At 46.2% G+C, this 24,060-nt stretch overlaps 1 pseudogene; it reads right to left on the reverse strand.

Moving 5' to 3' along the window:
- Positions 1–2,171: 2,171 nt before the first annotated feature.
- LOC112869107 (HIG1 domain family member 1A, mitochondrial pseudogene) lies at positions 2,172–5,342 on the reverse strand (annotated as a pseudogene).
- Between the last annotated feature and the right edge of the window lie 18,718 nt (positions 5,343–24,060).

Genomic DNA, 24,060 nt, shown 5'->3' on the forward strand with positions numbered 1-24,060 from the left:
CATGAGAGGCTGGGTCAAACCCTTCAGTGTCAGGAATTCAGCATCCAAATTTAAACCTGGTCACTGTTGGTACCAATATGCAACCAGAGTTCCCTCCCCTCTGCCTTTTTTTTTTTTTTTTTAAAGATTTTACATTTAATTTTGTTTTGTTTTGTTTTTAAGTTTATATTTGAAAGAGAGAGAGAGAGAGAGAGAGGGAGAGCAGAGGAGGGGGCAGAGAGAGAGGGAGACACAGAATCCAAAGTGGGCTCCAGGTTCTGAGCTGTCAGCCCAGAGGCCCCCCACGGGGCTCAAACTCACCAACGGTGAGATCATGACCTCAGACGAAGTCGGACGCTTAACTGACTGAGTCACCAGGCACCCCAAGATTTTAACTCTAAGTAATCTCTACACCCAACATGGGGCTCAAACTCACAACCTCAAGATCAAGAGTCACGTCTCCACCGACTGCGCCAGCCAGGCACCCCTCCATTTTTTTTTTTTTTTAAAGAATACTCTAAATATAAAGCTAGGAGGCCACTACTTTCTTTCCCCCTACAATTGCCAGCCCATCTCTCTTCCCAAATTGAATTTCTGGGTATATGTGAATCAGTATTGTGAGGATGGCCATTACGGGGAGGGAGAGAAATCTCTGTGCCTTCGCGATAAGGCCACTAAGTAGATCTAATGTCTGGGACAGAGCTGAAGCGGAGGATAACTTGGACCTAAAGGCATCCAATTTGAGGAGTTTTCCTTAACCTTTAAGGCTAAGTTTATTCTCCATGCTAACTCTGGCAGAGGAGCCCCAAGGTGTGCTCTGATAGGCTCAGTGTGAGCCCTTGCTCATCTCTGAACCAATCAGGGAGGCACTGTTGGTAGGAGACTGGAATAGAGCTCTCTAATTGGCTGATCTCTAGGTGAGTGGGTGGGGGAGACACAATAAGACACCTTGATTGGCAGTCTCCCCACGGTCCAGGTGGGGAGGGAGTTCTCCAAGGAAAGCAGAGTGGCCATGGAAGAAACCTTGCTGGAAGACAGGAGCAATCTATTGCCCAACCCCAGGGGCCATCATTCTCAGAGAATCACACGGACGTAAATGTCCTTCGTCCTTGCACAAATTGTGTGTGTGTGTGTGTGTGTTCACTTACTTTAATAACACTACATTTACGATGTTACCACCATGGAATGTAAATTCAGGTCAGACAAGAAAATTCCACAAGTGCAATAAAGCATTCTGAAATATACCAAAGTTTGTGTATAATGTCTGACCAAACCACCTTGCTGACAAATCACTAATCACTTCGATTATACGTAATTTGTTCACATCTATGCTTCTTACAAAGAAACATAAACAAATTTCATACATTTAAAAAGTGTTTTCCATTTACCTTTGCGTTAGTCCTTAAAATACACATTCCCATTTCCAGATGACATTTAAAAATTATTCTAATACAACAGCAGCATAAATATAATTCTGCAGCTATAAAAAAAGCTGAACTGGGACCCATACTGAAGTTATTCTCATGTGTACACAGGATTCTGAAATAAATACTACTTCTAAGCAGCTGTCATCAGGTTTTTAGGTTTGGTTTAAACACACACACACACACACACACACACACACACACACACGTTCAGTTGTGGGCAAGCATATTCTATGCATCGCTCTGAAAGGGGTCGAAGAGCCCTAGAAACTGAAGTGCTCGACCAGGCTGCAAAACAGGCAGAAAAAAGTTAAATTAAAGAGGATTCCTACAGAACATCCAAAGCACGTGACAATCTGCAGCCACTGGGAGGAGTTCGGGATTGCCAGGTTGTTCTCTTTGCCACTCATTTCGTCAGAAGACTTTAAGAAGATGCATGTTTTACCGCTAACGAGTACGTTTATAAGTGACGTGTTTCCTTTGGGCTAATGGGACTCCCCGGAATGACCCGGCTAACTAGGTATTAGTAATTTGGTTACCAGGCAAATTGAGCCTGCAAGAAAGGAAGACAATATTTAAATTCCCACGTTGTTGTCTGACCCACTCAAGCCATTTATTTTCAACATATAAACTCACCATGAGATGTACAGAGCAAGCACCACCAACAACACCAGGATGGCTTCTCTTTTTCTTTTTAAATGTTTTTTTTTTTTTGGAATGTTTATTTTTGAGAGAGAGAGAGAGACCGAGCATGAGCGGGGCAGGGGCAGAGAGCGAGGGAGACACAGAATCCGAAGCAGGCTCCAGGCTCTGAGCGGTCGGCACAGAGCCCAACGCGGGGGTTCGAACTCACAGACCGTGAGATCATGACCTGAGCTGAAGTCGGACGCCCAACCGACTGAGCCACCCGGGCGCCCCATGACAGCTTCTCTTTTTCCAAGGTTTAGGTTTTGCCCAGAATTCCTTACACATGGAATAGCCCATACCCAGAGTCATTGCTCCCACGACAAAGCCTTGGGTTGCCACGCGCACGTGGATCAGCTGAACAGACATTCTAGTACCTCCCCTGCTCTTCAATTGATATGGTCCATACGCAACAATTGCTGCAAAGCCTGCCATTCCGCCGGGAACAAACGGTGCCTCCCTAGCCTTTCGGATCCCTGATCATCATACGAAGAAAGAGAAACATCCGTGCCGGCGGACAAAGTGACTGAAGGATCTGCAACGACAGGAACTCTCAAGCTCCAACTGGTCTCCGTCCTCGCACAAAATTCTAAAAATGCTACCTCAGCTGCCCTGTGTTAACATAGTAAAGCAGACTCACCCAACAGGAGGCACTTCAGTGTCCGAGTACTTCTAGGTGATGGGCCTTCCTCTGCTTTAGTCCGGATGTGGCTTCTCAGGAGCTGGCAGCCTATGACCGAATGATGCATTTATTTACCTCCAAATCATACACGTCCGTTATTGATTTCAAAACAGTATATAACGTGAAGGCATGACCTGATGACGGGGACCCAATCACTCTACAGATCTGTACTGAGTTCCCAGCAGCATACCAGACTCCTGCTTTTTGTTTGGAAGTAAACTCTGAACCCTACGTGGGGCTTGAACTCACGACCCCAAGATCAAGAGTCCCATGCTCGGGCACCTGGGTGGCTCAGCTGGTTCAGCGTCCGACTCTTGGTTTCGGCTCAGGTCACAGTCTCACGGCTGGGGGGTGAAAGCCCCGTGGGGGGCTCTGCGCTGACATCCGAGGAGGCTGCTCGGGATCCTTTCTTTCCCTTCCTCTCTGCCCCTCCCCAGGGGAGTGCACGCACACGTGCTCCCTCCCCCCCCCAATAAATAAATAAAATAAAATAAAATAAATAAAAAATAAAATAAAATAAAATAAAATAAAATAAAATAAAATAAAATAAAATAAAATAAAAAAGGAGTCCCATGTTTTATTGACTAAGCCAGCCAGGAGCCCCTAGTATAAATTGTTTTCCGTACCCGGACTCTTGGCTGCTTTTCACTCTGGGTCCTCGTTTTATTTTTTTTTTTTTAATTTTTTTTTCAACGTATTTATTTATTTTTGGGACAGAGAGAGACAGAGCATGAACGGGGGAGGGGCAGAGAGAGAGGGAGACACAGAATCGGAAACAGGCTCCAGGCTCCGAGCCATCAGCCCAGAGCCTGACGCGGGGCTCGAACTCCCGGACCGCGAGATCGTGACCTGGCTGAAGCCGGACGCTTAACCGACTGCGCCACCCAGGCGCCCCGAGGGTCCTCGTTTTAAAAGGTAGTTGCTACTACCCTTCCACCACTTGTGGTGCCTTTCAGTTAGGTAGCCACTGAGTTTTAAGGACGCTGCCTCTGGAGCGGGACACCGAGCAACTAAGACGCGTCCATGGCCCTTCCCCTTTGGGAGCAAGCAGCCTGTCTGGGAAGGCAGGACCGTCTCACGTGAACGGCAGAGCGGGAGTCCTTCCCGAAGGTGGACGACAAGGGACATCTCAGCCACTCGCGAGCCTCTTTGAGCCTCTTCCCCATTAGCAGACTGTTTTCCACTCATGCAGCTTCTTTGGGTTTCCAGAAAACAGCAGGACTGCTTCCCAAATCCCACAGGCATTCCCTTACGGTAACAGACTCCGGCAGAAAACAGATATCGGGCACCTGCTCTTTGTCATGCCTGGTCGTGAGCAAAGGGGGTGGGGGAGTGATCGAGGCCAACAAGGTGCTGACGTTCGGACGGGAAAGGACAACAACACACACACGACCAGAAATAGAAACGTAGCACATCAGGAAGTGATACGGTTCCCAGGAAAGACACGGCCAGGTAAGGGCCAGTGTGGGCCTTTTAAAATAGGTCTGAAGTGAAGTCTATTCACCTGCCCTCGAATGTGGGCTGGACTGAGAGCCCACATCTAACAGAATGTGGTAAAGCCGTGTGATGTGGTTTCCAAGGATACAGATTCTGCCTGGCCCTCTTTCGACGTCCTGGGACGCTCACCCTTAGAATCCGGCTACCACACTGGGAGGAAACTCGGGCCACACAGAGAGGCTATGCTGAGGGTTCCAGGTGACAGCCAGCCTGTGAGTGAGAGGTCTTCAGGTGATCTCAGGCCTCAGCCTTTTTGCCTTCCAGCTGAGGTCCCAATCAGTGTGGAGAGACAGAAGCCATTCCGCCCTGTGCCCTTTCTGAATCTGTGGCCCACGGAAACCAAGTGAGATGATAAATCATTACTACTGCTGTAAGCCATCAAGTTTGGGGATAATCTGTTACGCAATAAGGGATCATGAATGCAGGGGGAGGAGAGTGAAAGAAGGTGGAGGGTGGCAGGGGGTGACGGCTAAATAGGATGGTTGAGGGGCCAGCGGAGCAGAGACCTGAATGAAGTGGAGAGCGAGTGATGCAGATAGAGAAGAGCTTTCAAGGGACAAGAGCACGTGCAAAGGCCCTGTGGCAGGAACGTGCTTGTGGTTCTGGTTGGCATCGCTGGAGAGATGTGGGAGAGACGGAGGGGTAGGGAGCGAAGTCAGAGAGATGGGACAGGTGTTGCAGATTATGTCAGACCAGCGATCAGAATTAAGCAGAGTGACAGTGCGATCTGGGCCAAGGTTTCAGATGGTTATTCTGGCTGCTGCACAGAAAACAGTCACCAGTAGGGAAGCCCAGTGGTTACTTGCCCTTAGAGCGGTGGAGGGCTAGCACAGTGGAGGTGAGAAGTAGTGAGTCTCTGGATATCGCAAGGCAGTGTTGACAGGACTCACCTTTTGACTGGGTGCAGGGTAGGAGACAAGGGGAAGCTGGCAGGCCGACGAGCCTCCGACGGAGCCGGGATCCTGCTTGAAGTGCTCCAAGCGCGGTCCACGGGCCAGTGGCCCCAGCAACACCTGCATCATGTGGGTGCTTGCTCGAAGCGGGGACTCTCGGGCTCCAACACCACCTGCCGACATTTAACGGGATCCCCGGGTGGTCCCCGTGCACATCGCACTTTTGAGAAATGCTTTTCGAGGTTCCTGCTCACTCTTGGCTGCACGTTGGAAAAGGTCTGGAAAGCTTCTAAGAAACACCGCAATGCCTAGGATCGGGGGCGGAGGGGGGTCGGCCCGGCAGTTTTCAAAGCTCCCCAGGTGATTCTAATTCTTCGATTCTCCTCCAGCTCGTCAGCGAATTCTACTGGTTCCGCCACAAAAATACATCCCGTGTCTGACCACCTCTGATCCCCTCCGTCACTGCCACTTTTGTCCCGGATGCCATCATCCCCTACCTGGATGTCGGGATTTCACAGGCCCCCGGAATACCCAGTCAGGAGGGGGACCAGTACCTTAGGCCAGTGGCTCTCAAACCTCAGCGTTTCTCAGCAAGTGCGAAAATCACTCGGGGGGGGGGCGGGGGGGTTGTGCAAACGCTCACTGTTGGCCGGCACCCCCAGAGTCTCTGATTTAGTAAGTCGGGGGCGGGGACCGAGAATTTGCTTTTATGACAAGTTTACAGGTGCTGCTGACGCTGCTGGCCTGGGACCACATTTGGAGCACCACGGTGGAATAGTTTCGGCAAGCACCGCTTCCGGCTGGAGCACGTGGAATGAATTACTACGTGAATTACTACGTGGAATCCGTACGCCCTTCTAAGACCTGACCCCGCAGAGCACTGCCTTGATCCATTTCCAGAAAGGTCTCCCCTGATCCAGATCAGGACAGGTGCCGCGTGAATTGAAATGAACTCATCTCTTCGTCTAGGTTGGCCGGGGTAGGAAAGGGAACTGTTTGGACGGGCAGGATTCAGACCAGGAGAAGTGAGGAGAAGGGAAGAAGGTGGCTTTTCCAGGACGCTTGGGATCCAAGCTCCAGGGGAAGCAATGGGGTGAAGAGTTGAATACCTGTGGTCCAGACAGAAAAACTCAAAACGAGACAGTTCACTTTGTCCTTGGCCGATACTTCCCAGCCTCGCTGGGATCAAGACATAAGTACACTTGTGTATGAAATGTGCCTAACGAGTCAGAGTACCCAGGCTGGAAATTGGTTCACTACGTTCCATTAATAGAGTGGACTCATGGGTGCCTGGCTGGCCCACTCTCACTTCTGATAACATTTTAAAATTAAGTCTTCCTTTTTGGGGATGTACGTTTCGATGTGTTTCAACACATATACCGATTTGTGTAACCACCATTACCATCAGAACACACAACGGCCCCAGCACCCCAAAGGACTACTTTGTGCTACCCCCTTCCAGTCACACCCTCCTCCCAGCCCTAAGCTGGGACTGTAGACCTGAGTCTACACTGGGGAGAAGTGAACGGAGCCGTGAAGATCAAAGACACGTGGGCTCAGAGACCCAACAGATCAAGAGAGAGACGTTACCGTAACCTAAGCACCTACAGGTGCAGCCTGGAGTGCTGGTTGAGAAGGGCTCTGAGGCATCGAGGGACAGGTGAAGAGTGCGGCGATCGATTAGTGATGTCTCTCACGGTCACAGGCTGGTGGTGAGGGGTCCACGTGCTGGCTGGTATCGTTAGGGTCAGGGCTGGATTGCCTACCACAGGAGCATGGGGAAGGGCCCAGGGAATGAAAGAGAAAAACCCCAAGCCCAAACCGGGCACCCACGTGTGTTGTGTATTAGATCTGAGGTACTCCACCTTTGTTTACACCGTTTTTCTTTCATTGTGCTCGGAGACATCAGAAAACATGGCTTCCTCATAAATGCATAAAATCTTGGGGAGACAGAATTAAAGTAGAAGAAAAACCGGGTAAGTTATGTCCATCTGGGTATTTATATAAGTGCTTAAAACCCCAGATTGATTACAATTCGGAGCTATCCCAGAGGGCCTCAAACACAACAATACTGAAAGGAAGCGAGTTAATCATCAAAGAGAAAACTAGGAAACAACTTGATGACCCAGCAGTAGGAGACCGTGGGCTGTCCAGAGGAGAGCCGTCTACAAAGAGGCACCGGGAGGGAATTTTGGGGGCTGACGGAACTCTTCTGAATCCTAATTGTGTGGTGGTCACACAACTCTCAGAGTGCGTCAAAACTCATAGAATGTAGACACATGTGCAAAGTGGATAATAAAAGAAACCCCTAAAGTCTGTTTAAATATGATGCTATAGAACTTTGTCAAAATGGGGTACACCCACCTCTGGGTGTAGGCAAGATGACTGACAATAATATGCAGATGAACATTTGAATTGTATTAGTCATGTATTTATATTCATTCCTATTAGAAGAATGTATAGCTAGTTCATCAAGCCCACACTTTCGAGAAGACAACTGCATAACGTTAGGCTAAGAAAAAAAATGTGAGTTGCTTTAAAGGAAACTATTAAGTATCTGTACAGCCATTAAACACATAAGCAAAATTTAGATTGGGATACGGGAATAAGGCTGGGAAAACACTGTTCAAAGGCTCTGCCCTCGTGGCATTCACATTGTAGCAGATGCAGAAAAACACGTTAGGGATCCGCAAAGAATTTCGCGCAGTCACAAAAAATTTGAAAAATGGGTTACAGAACATATATTCAGAATGATGTCAATTTTATAAAAGAAGTGAGCAGTCATGCAGAGGAAACGAAATGAAAGACATTCAATGTTAACACCACCTATCTGGAAAAAGAGTTGTGGTTTTTGGGGGGTTTTTTTAGTTCTATTTTTTTTTAAGTTTCTATTTAACTAATTTCTACACCCAACGCGGGGCTCGAATTCACGACCCCAAGATCAAGACTCACATGGTCTTCCGACTGAGCCCACCAGGCACCTTGGAAAAATAGTTTTGAAGATACATTATTTGCATTTCTTTTTGTCCTTATGGCAGCAAAGACAGAGCCAAATTATGTGTGTTAAGTCCCTTGACATCTTTCCCTTATGTATGGTTATGCTACCAACTAAATATACAGTTAGTTCCGTTAATTTTTTATTCTCTTCTCAAGTTTTGGGGATTGCTTTCTTTTTTTTTAATTAAAGAATTTTTTTTTAATGTTTGTTTTTGAGACGGAGACAGAGTGCGAGTGGGGGAGGGGCAGCGAGAGAGGGAGACACAGAATCTGAAACAGGCTCCAGGCTCTGAGCTGTCAGCACAGAGCCCAACACGGGGCTCGAACTCACAGACCGTGAGATCATGACCTGAGCCGAAGTCGGACGCTTAACCGACTGAGCCACCCAGGCGCCCCCGTGATTTTTTTCACGTAGGCAGACAAGTATATGTATTTGTGTCTTGCCCCCCGTCCAAGACGGTGAGCAGCAAAAGAAGCAGACACACTTCTCCCGGCCTTTCCCGCAGGGCAGTGTGCTTTGGGGACCCCTCTGTGTTGGGGAACACAAACAGATATTCCTCGTTCCTGTGGAGCCTTGGTCGTGTGGAGGCACCGTGGTTAATGGATCCTGTCCACTGGTGATGACTGGGTCCCTTTCAAAGATGGAGGAAAACCTTCCTGGAGACCCAGGCAGATTTGTTGTCCTGTCTCACCGGCTAGAATGATGTCAAGCCCAGAACTGTACTCACTGCCCAACAGGACACGCAGGACCACCATTCCTCTTTGGGGATACGGCTCCCCAGGAGGAGATGGGCCTGGGAGCTGGGAGGCACCAGCCTGCTTCCCTCTTGGGCCTCAGTTTCCTCAAGTGCCTAAGAAAGGGTTTGAAAGAGAGGAGTCTTTCCAAGCTCCTGCTTGTACTCACCTGTGAATCCCCTTGTACAATTACTTAATATTTTCTTTTATGCTATCTCTATTTGGACTCCCTTTTTTCCATCTAGCCTCATCCTCGCAAATAATACCTGTAAGGTGGTCTTAATTGGCTTGTTGTATATTTTTCTTGTCTTCCTTCCTTCCTTCCTTTTTCTTTCTTTCTTTCTTTCTTTCTTTCTTTCTTTCTTTCTTTCTTTCTTTCTTTTTCTTTCTTTCTTTCCTTCCTCTTTCTTTCTTTCTTTCTTTCTTTCTTTCTTTCTTTCTTTCTTTCTTTCTTTCTTTCCTTCCTTCCTTCCTTCCTTCCTTTCTCCTTCCTTCCTTCCTTCCTTCCTTCCTTCCTTCCTTCCTTCCTTTTTCTCTTTCTTTCTTTCTTTCTTTCCTTCCTTCCTTCCTTCCTTCCTTCCTTCCTCTTTCTTTCTTTCTTTCTTTCTTTCTTTCTTTCTTTCTTCCTTCCTTCCTTCCTTCCTTCCTTCCTTCCTTTCTTTCTTTCTTTCTTTCTTTCTTCAATTTAAGTAGGCTTCACACCCCAAGTGGGGCTTGAACTCACAACCCTGAGATCAAGACCTGAGCAGAGATGAAGAGTCAGACCCTCAACCCACTGAGCCACCCAGGTGCCCCTTGTTATATATTTTTCTAAAAGCCATTAAAATATATACATAATTATTTCAGTAAAAACGGTTTATCAGTATACTACCTAAAATTATCTCAGTTGTACCACTAGTAAAATGTGTACCGCCATTTAGGAATTACTGAAATAAATCGACTTTAGGATTCCTTTCAAAAATCCACTGTCCCAGGATTTTTTATTGCATGGCGAAAGAAAAAAAAAGAATGTGCTGAAAACAAAATAAGATTAGGAAAAATATCACTGAAAATGCAACGTGATGGGGCACCTGGCTGGCTCTGTGGGAAGAACAGCAGTTCTTGATGTTGGGGTCATGAGTTCAAGCCCCATATTGGGTGTAGAGATGAATAAATCAAATCAATAAACTTTAGAAAAATGCAGCGTGCTATACTGGATTGGGTCCTGGAACAGGAAGCAGAACATCAGTGGGAAATGGATGCAATCGTAATGAACTGCAGAGTTGAGTCAATAGTATTTTACTCAAGTTAATTTCTCAATTTTGACAAATGTACCATTGTATGTAAGATGTTACGATTAGGGGAAAATGAGTGAAGAGTGTGTGAGATCTCTTGGGGCGCCTGGGTGGCTCAGTCGGTTAAGCGTCTGACTCTTGGTTTCCGCTCGTGGTCATGATCTCACGGTTTTGTGAGTTCGAGCCCCACATGGGGCTCTGCACTGGCAGCGAGGAGCCTGCTGGGGATTCTCTCCCTCTCCCTCTTTCTCTGCCCCTCCCCCACTCACGCTGTCTCTGTCTCTCTCAAAATAAATAAGTAAACTTAGAAAAAAAAAAAGACTATGTGAGAACCCTCAATTCTATCTTTGCAATTTTCCTGTGAAATTAAAATTATTCCCAAATAAGAAATACATTTTATTTTGTTATTTTAAAAAAACTTTTTAAAAATGTTTATTTATTTTTGACAGAGAGAGAGAGAGAGAGAGAGAGAGATACAGAGCACGAGAGGGGGAGGGGCAGAGAGAGAGGGAGACACAGAATCCGAAGCAGGCTCCAGGCTCTGAACTGTCAGCACAGAGCCCGACGCGGGGCTTGAACTCACAAACCGCGACCTGAGCCAAAGGCGGACGCTCAACCGACTGAGCCACCCAGGCGCCCCAGAAATACATTTTAAAAAGATCAGTTCTGAAGTTGGAACGATCTTTCAGCTTTTAAGTATCTGTTGCTGCCCTTAACGATAGTCGCTGACATGACTACCTGTGGAATTTCTATAAACAGCTTTGGGATTAGGCAAGTATTGAAGTGTTCAGGTAGCTCCAAAACAGATAATAGAGATTCTCAGATGGAGGAAAGGTGATCTGGACGTTTTTTCCCCCTTTAGCATTCTAAAAAAAAAAAAAAAAAAAAAAAAAAAAAGCTTCACCATGACCTTGAGACATTCTTCTTCGGGTACCATGAGATTCAGGGCCCTGGCACCACAGGACGCGCCCACGAACCAATCCATGCATATGGATCAGGGGCCAGATAGCCTACTTGTGTTTCCAGAAATCTGGGGGGCACCACTTCCCAAGGAGAGGATGTAGCCTCTTTGAAATTTGACTCTTGAAAAGTCGGGCTGCTGGACATTCACAAGGAAGAAAGGAAAGTGCAGGTCAGTAAGACTTGCTGAAAATAAAACACGCATTAGCATAGAGAATTCCCCATAACCAAGATTAATGCCTTTTTAAGCCAAACTAGAGCACAGAGGTATATCTTTTAGGCTCATTGCCACTAGCAGATTGCAGAGAAAAAGAAAGACAGGCTTGGGGGCGGGGGTTGGACAAGACCCACGTACAGAACCGCAAAGAACAGGAGTGAAAAGAAATAACCCTGGAGTTATGCAGAGAATTTAATCAGCACGGGGCTCGGGTTTATTAGGCATGTATTTGAAATTTAAATATGTTCTGGGGACAATGCCTTTTGACGGCGTGGCCAGGAGCTTGCCCAATTGGAGTCCGGCAAGTTTATTAAGAGGAAGGTGTGCTCAAACAAAAAATAACAGGGTAAGGGCTCCCCCTTCTTGGACAGCCACACGGAAAAGACTTCTGTGGAATCCCAACTCTTTACCCGACACACCCTGCGTCTAGGACTGTATTTACTCAGCAGGCACCCTTTCTCCCCTTTAAAATTTTTATTTGTGATTAGCAGTTACTCATTGCACAGCTATTTAGGGAGATTTTAATATCCTTGCATATGGTGCTTTTCCTCAGAACTGCAATACCGATGTCTCTCTTCGTTTCTGATGCTTCTGTTTGGGTAATATTTTGGCATTAAAAATATGCACTCAGAAGAACTGGCGAGTGGAGATATTCCCAGAGACATTAATATTTCAAATCAATGGTGCACTGGTTTAAAAAGCTTTCTGATGATGCCCCTTACCTGTTCATAACCCTTTCAACGTATGACGTTGTGGTTAGGCAGGTGGAATCTGGAATATGATTGTCTGGACCCAAACCCACATCCAAACCCTCCTCCAGCTTGATCTTGGCCAAGTCGCTTAACACTCTGTGCCTCATTTCTTCATTTATAAAATGGGGGTAATAGCACTGCCCACCTTGTTGGGTTGTTTTAAGGATGTGCATGCGCATAACATATGCATGCGTGTAAGTGTGTGCATATACATACCGCATAGATCACATTACATATGCATGTGTATATACAGCAGGTACAGTTGTATGCACAGCACGTTGAGAAAATTCTCAATCGATGGGAGCTACGGTTGTTTCGGCTTTTCTTAGTTGGTACCATTGAGGCTCTGCTGTGCTCCCGTATTCCCCAGAGCTGGTCTGGCCACGGGAGACCAGAAGAGCGTGGGATGAAGGCAGCCGGGGGGAGACCACAGAGAAGTGTGGCTGGAGAAAAAGAGGGCTAGAGGTCCAGGCTCAGAGCCAGCCCTTCTCCTGAAGCCTGGCAAACCCCTCGCCCCAGAGCTGGTCTGTCAGCTGATCCATTATCTCATCCTCTCACGGACTGTCCCAAGACCATTTATTGCAACCACGACTGACCTTCCCATCACTCCCACCTGGGACGACTCGGGCCAGTAGCTCAGATGGACCTCAATCCTTAGCGATGGTCCTCTTTTGGCTGGCACAGCATCTAAGGACAAAGCAGAGAAGGCAATGTTAATGATAGTTCACTTTGACGACAATAAAACATGACGACAAATGTTGTCGATACTACCCGAAGCAATCTACATATTCGACGCGGTCCCTGTCAAAATAACACGAGCATTCCTCACAGAGCTAGAATAAAGAATCCTAAAATTTGTATGGAATCAGGAAAGACCCCGAATAGCCAACGCAATCTTGAAAAAGAAAACCAAAGCTGGAGGCATTGCAATTCCGGACCTCAAGCTATACTACAAAGCTGTAATCATCAAGACAGTATGGTACTGGCACAAGAACAGACACTCAGATCAATGGAACAGAATAGAGAACCCAGAAATGGACCCACAAACGTATGGCCGACTCATCTTTGACAAAGCAGGCAAGAATATCCAATGGAATAGAGACAGTCTCTTCAGCAAGTGGTGCTGGGAAAACTGGACAGAGACATGCAGAAGAATGAACCTGGACCCCATTCTTACCCCAGACACAAAAATAAACTCAAAATGGATGAGAGACCTCAATGTAAGACAGGAAGACATCAAAATCCTCGAGGAGAGAGCAGGCAACAATCTCTTTGACCTTGGCTGCAGCAAATTCTTATTTGACAAGTCTCCAGAGGCAAGGGAAACAAAAGTGAAAATGAACTATTGGGACCTCATCAAGATAAAAAGTTTCTGCACAGCGAAGGAAATAATCAGCAAAACTAAAAGGCAAACGACATATCAGATAAAGGGTTAGTATCCAAAATCTATAGAACTTGTCAAACTCAACACACCCCAAAATGAATTATCCAGTGAAGAAATCGGCAAAAGACACGAATAGACGCTTCTCCAAAGAAGACATCCAGATGGCTAACAGAAACATGAAAAAATGCTCCACATCACTCATCATCAGGGAAAGACAAATCAAAACCACCATGAGATAGCACCTCACACCTGTCAGGATGGCTCACATTAACAATTCGGGCAACAACAGATGTTGGCGAGGATGCGGAGAAAGAGGATCTCTTTTGCATTGTTGGTGGGAATGCACACTGGTGCAGCCACTCTGGAAAACAGTATGGAGGTTCCTCAAGAAATTAAAAATAGAACTACCCCATGACCCGCCATTGCACTACTAGGTATTTACCCAAGGGATACGGGAGTGCTGTTTCGAAGGGACACATGCACCCCCATGTTTAAAGCAGCGCCATCGACAATAGCCAAAGTATGGAAAGAGCCCAAATGTCCATTGATGGATGAATGGATAAAGAAGATGTGGTCTATATATCCAATGGAGTATTACTCGGCAATCAAAAAGAGTGAGATCTTCCCATTTGCAATTACGTGTATGGAACTGGCGGGTATTATGCGAAATTAGTCAGAGAAAGACAAATATCATATGACTTCACTCATATGAGGACTTTATGACACAAATGAACATAAGGGAAGGGGAATAAAAATAATGTAAAAACAGGGAGGGGGACAAAACATAAGAGACTTTTAAATACAACAGACTGAGGGGCGCTGGAGGGGCTGTGGGTGGGGGGATGGGCTAAACGGGCAAGAGGCACAAAGGGGGGGCACTTGTTGGGATGAGTACTGGGTGTTGTATGCAGGGGATGAATCACTGGATTCTACTCCTGAACTCATTATCGCACTGTACGTTAACTAACTTGGATGTAAATTAAAAAAAACCAACCCGCCCCCCCCCCCCCCAAAACCCACGGCTGTTAATTCAGCAAGATAATACTGTAGGGAAGGCAAAACTCTACCTCTTAGGGTCTCTGGCTTGGTCTGAGGAGAAAGTTGAGACAAGGCAGATTAACAGGAGAAACCCAGATTTTATTTAATAATTATTTTTCACAGAGACACGGGAGTCTTGGGGATGGCTTTGCCTTGATCTGCCCCACGCGGTTGTCCCCGCGCTGTGCTGCTCTTAGGCGTATGGTTATGTCTCCCATTAAAAACAGAACGGGGGCACCTGGGTGGCTCAGGGGGTCAAGCGTTGGACTCTTGGTTTCAGCTCAGGCCTGGATCTCGTGGTTCCTGGGATCAAGCCCCGCATCGGGCTCTGCACTGTCAGCTTGGAATTCGGTCTGCCCGTCCCCCGTTCACTCTCGCGCGCGCACACATGAGTGTCTTTGCGACGTGGAGCCAGCTTTCCCCTGAGTGACAGATCCGAGAGAGAGGCAGGCTGGTAGCCACGTTGACTTTTTTTTCTTTTTTAAGTAGAATACCTCATTTTATTCACATTTATTGTGGCAACTGGCCTCACCCGATTCATATCATCTCCCTTGTTTCTAATATATACATACACGTTTTTTTTTTTTTTCCCCGTCATTGAGATAAATTCACATACCATCAAATTCACCCTTTTAAAGTTCACCATCCAGGGGCGCCCGGGGGGGCTCCGTCGGTTGAGCGTCGGACTTGGACTCGGGTCACCATCTCGCGGTTCGTGAGTGCGAGCCCCGCGCCGGGCTCTGTGCTGACCGCTGGGAGCCTGGAGCCTGCTTCCGATTCTGTGTCTCCCTCGCTCTCTGCCCCTCCCCCGCTTGTGCTCTGTCCCTCTCGTCTCTCAAAATAAATAAACGTAAAAAAGAAAAGTACACTATTTGGTGTTGTTTTAGCATATTCACCAAGTTGCAAAATCATCACTGCTAATTCCAGACACACGTCTTTTATGACCTTGTCTCCGAGTCACAGACCTACATTTCTGCCATATCCTGTTGGTTAACAGGCCAGACCTATTCAGGGTGGCAGGCAGGGATGATTGGGACCGTCTGGGAGGATGGGTAACACAGTGCTTAGTAGAATTGGAATCAATGAATGCGTGAATGACTTTGTTAACCGAAGGGGAATGAAGCCAGACACTGAAGAGACCAACCCACCTTGTTAAACCCGACGGCCAGTTAATTCTCGGAGCTCGTCTTTCCGATCCTGCGACATAGCATCCGATGAGCATGCGACATAATGCGTCCTCCTCGAAACACTGTCTGGGCTTCCAGGACATGGCATTTGCCCGGTTTGCCTCCCAGTTCACAAGCCACTCCTGTGTGTCTCATGCTGGTTCTCCCTCGTCGTCCTGCCCTTGTCGGGCTGCCGGGCCCAGAGCTCAGTCCTGGGACTTTCTGTCCTCCGTTGACACCCACTCCTTTCATGGTCTCACCCAGCCTCTAAGGCTGGAAACGTCATCTGTCCATCAGCAAGGCGCCAGCTCTCTCACACCTGTCCCCGAACTCTGGGCTCAGGTAGCCACTGCCTCTGGGCACCTCCTCGTAGGCCCAGAGAAGCTCTCAAAGTAACGCGTTCGAGACCAAACAGCTGGTGTCCCTCACACCGGCCGTTCTTACACGATCCTCCAGTTTGGCTCAAGGCAACGCTATCCGGCCACTCGGCAAGAAAACAGGGGACTTCCTCGACTCCTTCCTTTCTCTGCCGTGCCCACGCAATCCACCCATCCATTTCCTCCTTCACCATGTTTACACTCTGACCAGCCTCTCCCTCTCCATTGCTCCCATCCCACTCAAGTCTCCATTGCTCCCATCCCACTCAAGTACAGTGTTGGCCTCCTAGCGGCTCTCCTGTGCCTCCTTCCGATCCCTCCCCGACGTTGCTCTACGCAGAGCAGGCAGAAGGGTCCTGTGGAGATTCGGGGCGGTGACATGGCCCTGACATGCCCAAGTCAGGAAAAGCCATTTCCGCGGCTCTCCCCGAGCTCTCTCCCCACCCCCTCCACCAGCCATACCAGTGCCACCAGTGCCCCAGGCATGATCCCACCTCTGGGCCTTTGCACTGGTGATTCCCTCAGTCTGGAACACTTTCCGCCAGATACCTCCATGCCTCCCTCCCTCCCTTGTTCTGCTCATCTTTCCCAATACCTTCTCTGTGACCTTCGCCGACCACCGGATATAAAATGGCAGACCCTACCCCTCACTCCGGGTTCCCCTGTCTACGATTTCAATCCATAGCTTGTCCGGCTAACAGGTTACACCTTCTACTTGGACTATTTCGAGTCTTGTCTGCGTCCCCTCCCTCACCGCCACATCGTGAGCGCTGTGACATCAGGGACTTTGCTTCATTTGCTGCTCTAGCATACGGTATCTAGCACCTGGTGGGGCTCAACCATTTTTGTTGGATGACTAGTATCTGTCCACTTGACTACTATCTATTTCACCTTCTAGAAGAGTCCAAGGAAGGCACTGTGTCTGTTTCTGCTTCATCCTGCACCTGGTAGCATAATGGTTGTTCAAAACGTTTTGTTGGGTGACCCTCCATGGCCCTTTAAGGGTTTCTGCTGCCCCCCCTGTAGCAGAAGTGAGAGCGGCCGACTACATTGGCCCAGCTGGTTACCTGTAGCCATGTGAGCGAGCAAGCCGACTGTGGCCAGACCTGCCCATTTGTCCAAAGAACCAGTGATCTGAATTCTTTTTTTTTTTTTTTTTTTTTTTTTGAGAGAGAGAGAGAGACAGAATGAGTGGGGGAGGGCAGAGAGAGAGGAGAGAGAGAATCCTAAGCAGGTTCCTCACTATCAGTGCAGAGCCCAATTTGGGGCTCGAACTCACGAACCGTGAGATCACGACCTGAGCAACAATCCAGAGTCAGATGCTTCACCGACTGAGCCACCCAGGTGCAACCCCCTTGGCGATCTGAATTCTTATGGGAATGCACCGAAGTTCTAAACGTTAGCAAGTGATTTAACATGTTCACAAATCGGCTCTGGTTTTCTTCATGACACCTCCCGCCGGCCCCAGCGCTTAGTGGCTTAATACAACCACCACGCGTGGGGCTCATCCCATCCAGGGCGGCTCAGCTGACCTCTCCAGATCAGATCATCCTTCCAGGGGACACAGGTTAGAATCTACACTGCCAGCAAGTAGAGAGGGCTTTTGTACCGAAGGAGGAAAACTCCTCCATCCCAGAAAAGGGTGGCATGAAATTAAGGTGACAAGGGAAAAGAGAGTCATGAGCCACCGGCTGAATAATTCAGCTTAATCCCCAGGAAGTGATTATCAAAGCATTAGGAAGGTGTTGGTGTGGACATGGCTGAAATAGCCTGGCAGGATGGAAACAAATTCATGTTGCAGGTGACAGGCCCCAGGGCAGCCCGTTCTGGATGCAATAATGACTGTATTACATGACGGGGGATAAGTAGCAATGGATACAGTGAACCAGAGCCCCCAAAGTAGGAGGAGCCCACACTTTGTGAGGCTATCAGGCTCACAAGTCACTTCCATTTTCTGAGACTCTCTATATATATACATTCTATATATACACAGAATAATTTATATACATTCTGTATAAACTGTACACAGAATATGTAATATATTCAGCATATACAATACAGGATATTCTGTATATATAATATATAATCATAATTATATATTAACATAACAACAATATACATTGTATTAGATACATGATATATTCTGTATAGATACAGAAAACATTAAAATATAGTTATTGCAACTCAACTGTGTGATATGCAATACTGTAGAATATTTTATTTTATTATATTTATGTATGTATTTACTCTTTCAAGCAAGCCTCACGCCCAGCGCAGAGCCCGCCATGGGGCTTGAACTCACCACCCGAAGATCAAGACCTGAGCTGAGATCAAGAGTCAAATGTTGAGGGGCGCCTGGGGGGCTCAGTCTGTTAAGCGTCCAGCTTCAGCTCAGGTCATGATTTCATGGTTCGTGAGTTTGAGCCCTGCACTGGGCTCGATGCTGTCAGTGGAGCGTGCTTTGGATCCTCTGTCTCCCTCTCTCTGCCCCTCCCCTGCTCTCTCTCTGTCAAAAATAAATAAGCTTAAAAACAAAAGTGATGCTTAAGCGAGTCATCCAAGTGCCCCATGATACTGTAAAATATTTTAAATGTATATAAAATACACACACACACATATATAAGTTTATATATGTATATGTTATAAATGATAACTTTTACCAGACTTCCCCCCACAAAAAGGAAAAAAAGAATCCTAAAAAGCAATGCAATATAATTGTGCTAGTCAGAAGATAATTAAAAAACACACATTTATCTATGCTGTGTACTGTGGTCCAGCGATGAGACACAAGTTAAAAGTTGTATGAAATCTTCCTGAAGGTAGATTATTAAAATTTTTTTAATGTTTATTTATTTAAAAAAAATTTTTTTTAACATTTATTTATTTTTGAGACAGAGAGAGACAGAGCATGAACGGGGGAGGGTCAGGGAGAGAGGGAGACACAGAATCCGAAGCAGGCTCCAGGCTCTGAGCCGTCAGCCCAGAGCCCGACGTGGGGCTCAAACTCATGGACCGCGAGATCGTGACCTGAGCTGAAGTCAGACGCTTAACCGACTGAGCCACCCAGGCGCCCCAATGTTTATTTATTTTTAAGAGACAGAGACAGAGTGTGAGCAGGGGAGGGGCAGACAGAGAGGGAGACACAGAATCCAAAGCAGGCTCCAGGCTCTGAGCTGTCAGCACAGAGCCTGACATGGGGCTTGAACCCACGAACCGTAAGATTATGACCTCAGCCAAAGCCGGACGCTTAACCGACTGAGCCCCCCAGGCTCCCCCTGAAGGTCGATTATTGAACAGGATTACTGGCCTGGGTTCTTCAGAAACACTAATGTCATGGGGGAAAGAAGGGTGGGGTGGGAGTGACGGGTATGCTGGATTTTAGAAGGGACACAGGACATACAACGACCGCATGTAATGCACGGTCCTTGATGGAATCCTGGCATGGATAAATCAACCATAAAGGATATTTCGGGGAAAACTGTGATCGTAGTTTAAAAACTTCCCTATTGGTTGAGAGACACAACCTGAGGGATTCAGGGACAAAAGTCAGGAGGTCTGTCACCTGAAACACTTGAGGGAAAAGAAATGATTGATGCAAATACGGCGAGCTGACAATGATTATTGCATCTGGACCTCTGGTGTGTGCGTCTGGATACGAACTCTGTACTTTTCTGCATATTTGCAAGTGTTCCTAATGAAAAGGAAAAAGAAAGCTTGGGAGCTGTGAGGAATATTACGGAATACATTTGTGTTTGATATATTCATGTGTAGTACAAACGAGGGTGTTCAAGAGAGCATAGGAGCATTTTGAGGGCGAGAGGTGTATAGGGCACACTGGCCTCTGTGTTCCCCATGCTTCTCTGTGACTCGAGTGAGACCTCATTTGAAGATAATGTCAAAAGTCCACATTTTAGACTCTTTGTAAACGTAAGGACAGGGCGGGATGGCTTCCTTTATCTCCCCGTGAGAGCAACTGGTGGTTATTGTCTTTTTCCTCCTTCATTTTATTCTGATAAAGATTATTCCAGAACATAGATATTCCAACGCCCCCAGGGACCCACCCAACTTCTTCTCATAAGTCCTCTGTTTACTTTTCAAAATAGGAGAGGGAAGGTGAGTTTGGAGATAAGGGATGCGGCTGATTAACGAGTTAACCCATTTCTGTTGGTTCAAGGGATCAAATTTCACTGTATTATCTGTAATGTGAATAGTTAACTTTCTGGGTGGAGGCTTCCATAAGGGAGATAAATTAAGAGAGTAAAAGTATAACCATAGCTTTTTTTTTCCCCCCCTCTCCCTGCCTGTCTCCCAAGTTTTCTAGTTGCGCTCTGAAATTTAATATTTTCAGCTATGACTTCATACTGAAGCTTGGGAAGACAGTACTGGTCGTGAATGCACGTGACACACAGGCACCAAATGAATTTCCTTTTTGATGAAGGAATGTCTGAAGTATCCGAGTCCACGAATGCAACATTTTACAGGCTTCTATACAATGAAATACAAGAGCGTAGGATCAAACATTCCAGTTTATCACGCAGATCTGGGATTGCCATTTATCTAGAACAGCCTCAAGTTTCAGAATGCAAACGGAGTATCTTCCAACACGAAAAAAATTCCAGAACGCTTCCAAGAATGGCCTTATTCTCACATTTGCCAAAACTCACCCATGGGGGAAAAAAAAGAACCCTGGTTATGAGCATTGACCAAGGAGGTTAATGCTGACAATTTTAATTCTCAAGGAACTTTGAGAGCTGAGGCAAAGGGATGGAATTAAACCCAGAGAAGACTGTATTGATTAAAAATCTAAATGTCTGACCTATCTCTGTTTATCTGCCTTCAGCAGGCAGGCAGGTTAGTCCTGTCAGTCAAGAGAGCATGGCTGAACTTAGAGCAACATTGCTTTTAAACGCACGCTCTAATGAGATTCCATGGAACACACGTCTACGTATTTTCCATGTGGGATAAAAATCATATTTTTATGATATGGATAAAACGTATTTTCCATGTGGGATAAAAATCAAACAGTAATAGTTACCAGCCTGATAGTGCATTCCTTAAGGATTCACAAAACCTTCACTCTGCTAATGGCAAAACTCAAACATGGCAGAAGCAGAAAGAAACCCACGTCCAGAAGTGATTCTTTCCAGCGCAGCTAACGCCTGGCAGTCAATTGACATTGTAGGTGCCTGTTACGCAGTAAACACGGAGACGGGCAAACTCAGGCCCGTGGGCCAGATCCGGCCCTCCCCCTACTCTTGGAGATAAAGTTGACTGGCATACAGCCAAACCCATTCCTTTATGTATTTATCGTCCAGGTCTCCTTACAAGTTGCAAAGGCAGAGTTGAGCAGTTAGGTCAAGGACAATCTGTTCGGCAAAGCCTGAAATATTTACGATGTGACCTTTTAGATATTAATGCCGTGAATGTTGGAACGAGGCAGGCCCAGATCCAGGATCCAGCCCTGCCTAGCTGTATGACCTTCAGCACAGTCCTTAAGATCTTTAAGTCTTTCTGCCTTTTAAAGGAGGCCAATAAGAACAATAATAGCTAAGTTTACTGAGTGTTTACAATGTGTCCGGCAATGTTCTAGGTGCCTTGAATGTAGTAATTCATTTAAGCCCACAACAACCCTATGAAAAACATGGCCGTCCCCAGCGTATAGGTGAGAAGCCAGAACCACGGAGAGGTAAAGTAATTCGCCTAAGCTTGCACAGCCAGGAGATAGGGGAGCTATCACCTCACATGGTAATTCTAAGGGAGGTCAGGCAAGCACCCAGGGTGATTAATTACCCCAATGCTGGAATATAGCAAGGCCTCAAAAAGTGACAGCTGTGGTTATTATTACATTTGAATATAAGCCATCAGAAATGAGTACATTAGTTCGGAGCTGACTCTCATAACCTCAAACTTCATGGAGTATTTAACTGACAGATTCAAGAGGAGCTAACGCCATGTGAGAAAGGTGTTTATCGTTCTGGGGAAGGTGATAGACTATGCAGTTTGTTTCCCTCAGTCACCGGAGCGTCAGTTTTTCAAACAGGATTGTGATGCTTTGAGATCGTCCAGAAAGTATCACAACTAATAATTCCATTAAAAATAAGAAGGAGGCAATGGCGCCCGGGTGGCTCAGTCGGTTAAGTGGTGAAGTGTCTGACTCTTGCTAGCCGCTCAGGTCTTGATCTCAGGATTGTGAGTTCAAGCCCAGCCCAGCATTGGGTGTAGAGCCTACCAAAAAAAAAAAAAAAAAAAAAAAAAAGAAAAGAAGGAGGCACAGGAAGAGGAAGAGGAGGAGGAAGAAGGAGAAGAAGTTGTCTCATGAACTCATGAAAATGGGAACAGAAGCTCAGTGTGTACTTCACAACTATGGTTTATGGTTGGCCGGTCAGTTATCGTCCTTCGTTCATAAGCCACAACACACACACACACACACACACACACACACTCTGAATTAAATTGGCTTTGTAGCTCATTTACTTTCTTTGCAACTACACAAGTCACATATTTGTTGTAGAAAATAAATAATAGGGAATAGAAAAACCATCACCCATCATCTCATCTTCTTGAAATAACCACCTTTAACATGCTGGCATTCTAGTTTACACACACACACACACACACACGCGTGCGTGCACGCACGCGCACACATCCCTTCCTGCTGGAACGGCAGAAACTGTTTCAACAGGTCACGATATAAAGCATTGAAATGAATGATGGTAGAACCGTGTTCCTGGAGGGCAGGTGGAGAGAAGACGGTCACTCTGTCCTCCGTGTGGCTGTACTCTCATCTTTTTTTCACCAAGCCTGACTCTCTCTTGAGGAAAAACCCAATGAAGATCAGTTTTTATGTTAAAAGATGTAATGGTTACAGTGAATTCAGAGCCAACATTTAAAGCACCCATACCGGTGCCAAAGATCTCCCTTCCAAAGGCGGAGTAGCCAGCATAAACCCACATACACTCCTTGGTGATCTAGAAAAGTCCGTCATTTGCTCAGTTTTCCCCAGGAGACGGAGTGGTTATTCAGGCAGTGTCCGCACAATTTCAAAACAACTTGTCAATTTGGTAAGGGGGGAAAAAATACCATCTAGTCAGTTGAGGAAAGCTATCAACCATTTGTCATGTAATCCAAACAAATGGTTGACTAAGTAAATCTACTTTTTAATTAGTTACGCTTATATTGCACAGACACTGTGTCACGTAAGACTTTTGGTAGCAAAACAAAAGACTGTGAAGATTTTAAAGGAGATCTTCCCAGGTCATCTTCTTTGGAACCCACCCGGGCTGAAAAAATGCTGTTGTGTGTTTACCTAAGTCCATGATTATTGAGAAAGAAGAAATAAAATAGACATAGGTGTAGGAATCTTTCTGGGCAAACCAGAAAAGAAAAAAAGAAGCTGACAGCTTTTCAACATAATGTTCAGGTACAACCAAACTGGCCCCTCAGGAACAAATCATGCAAATATAACCAAATTTAATGTATATTTGAAATAACAAAACAAAACTGAAAGGAAAATCTACTATGAAGGTAGCAGGTAGCTATTTCTTGAGCAATCTTTGTTTTCTTTTTGCTTCTAGGTGAGTTCTGATTTTCTTACAATGATCGTATAGATTATAACCACCTATGAAAGGAAAAAATAACAAAAACAAAAACAAGAATGAAACATAAAATAAAGGCCGAGGAGGTAGACTCACACCAAGGTGCTAAAGATAAGATGAGGTACAGACTTCTACACCTGGGCAAGTAAGGTTATTGTCTTTCCTTATCTTTAACACCTTCCTTAGCATTTTGTTTTGTGTTCAAAGAAAAGACTCAAGAACAGAGGCTACACTATCATTGAGTGAATGATCATAGAGATAATCAAGCATCAGATCAACACATGACAGGTCAGGGTGTCTGAAATTCTAACCCTCTGTGTGCTTACATGATCACACTTGGGAACCAAAATTATACTGTTTATCTATCTATCTACCCATCCCTCTAGCATCCACCCATATCCATCCA

The sequence above is a fragment of the Puma concolor genome, chromosome A3 (genome assembly GCF_028749965.1).
Source record: "Puma concolor isolate L17-30 chromosome A3, mPumCon1.1.hap2, whole genome shotgun sequence".
Classification (NCBI taxonomy): domain Eukaryota; kingdom Metazoa; phylum Chordata; class Mammalia; order Carnivora; family Felidae; genus Puma; species Puma concolor.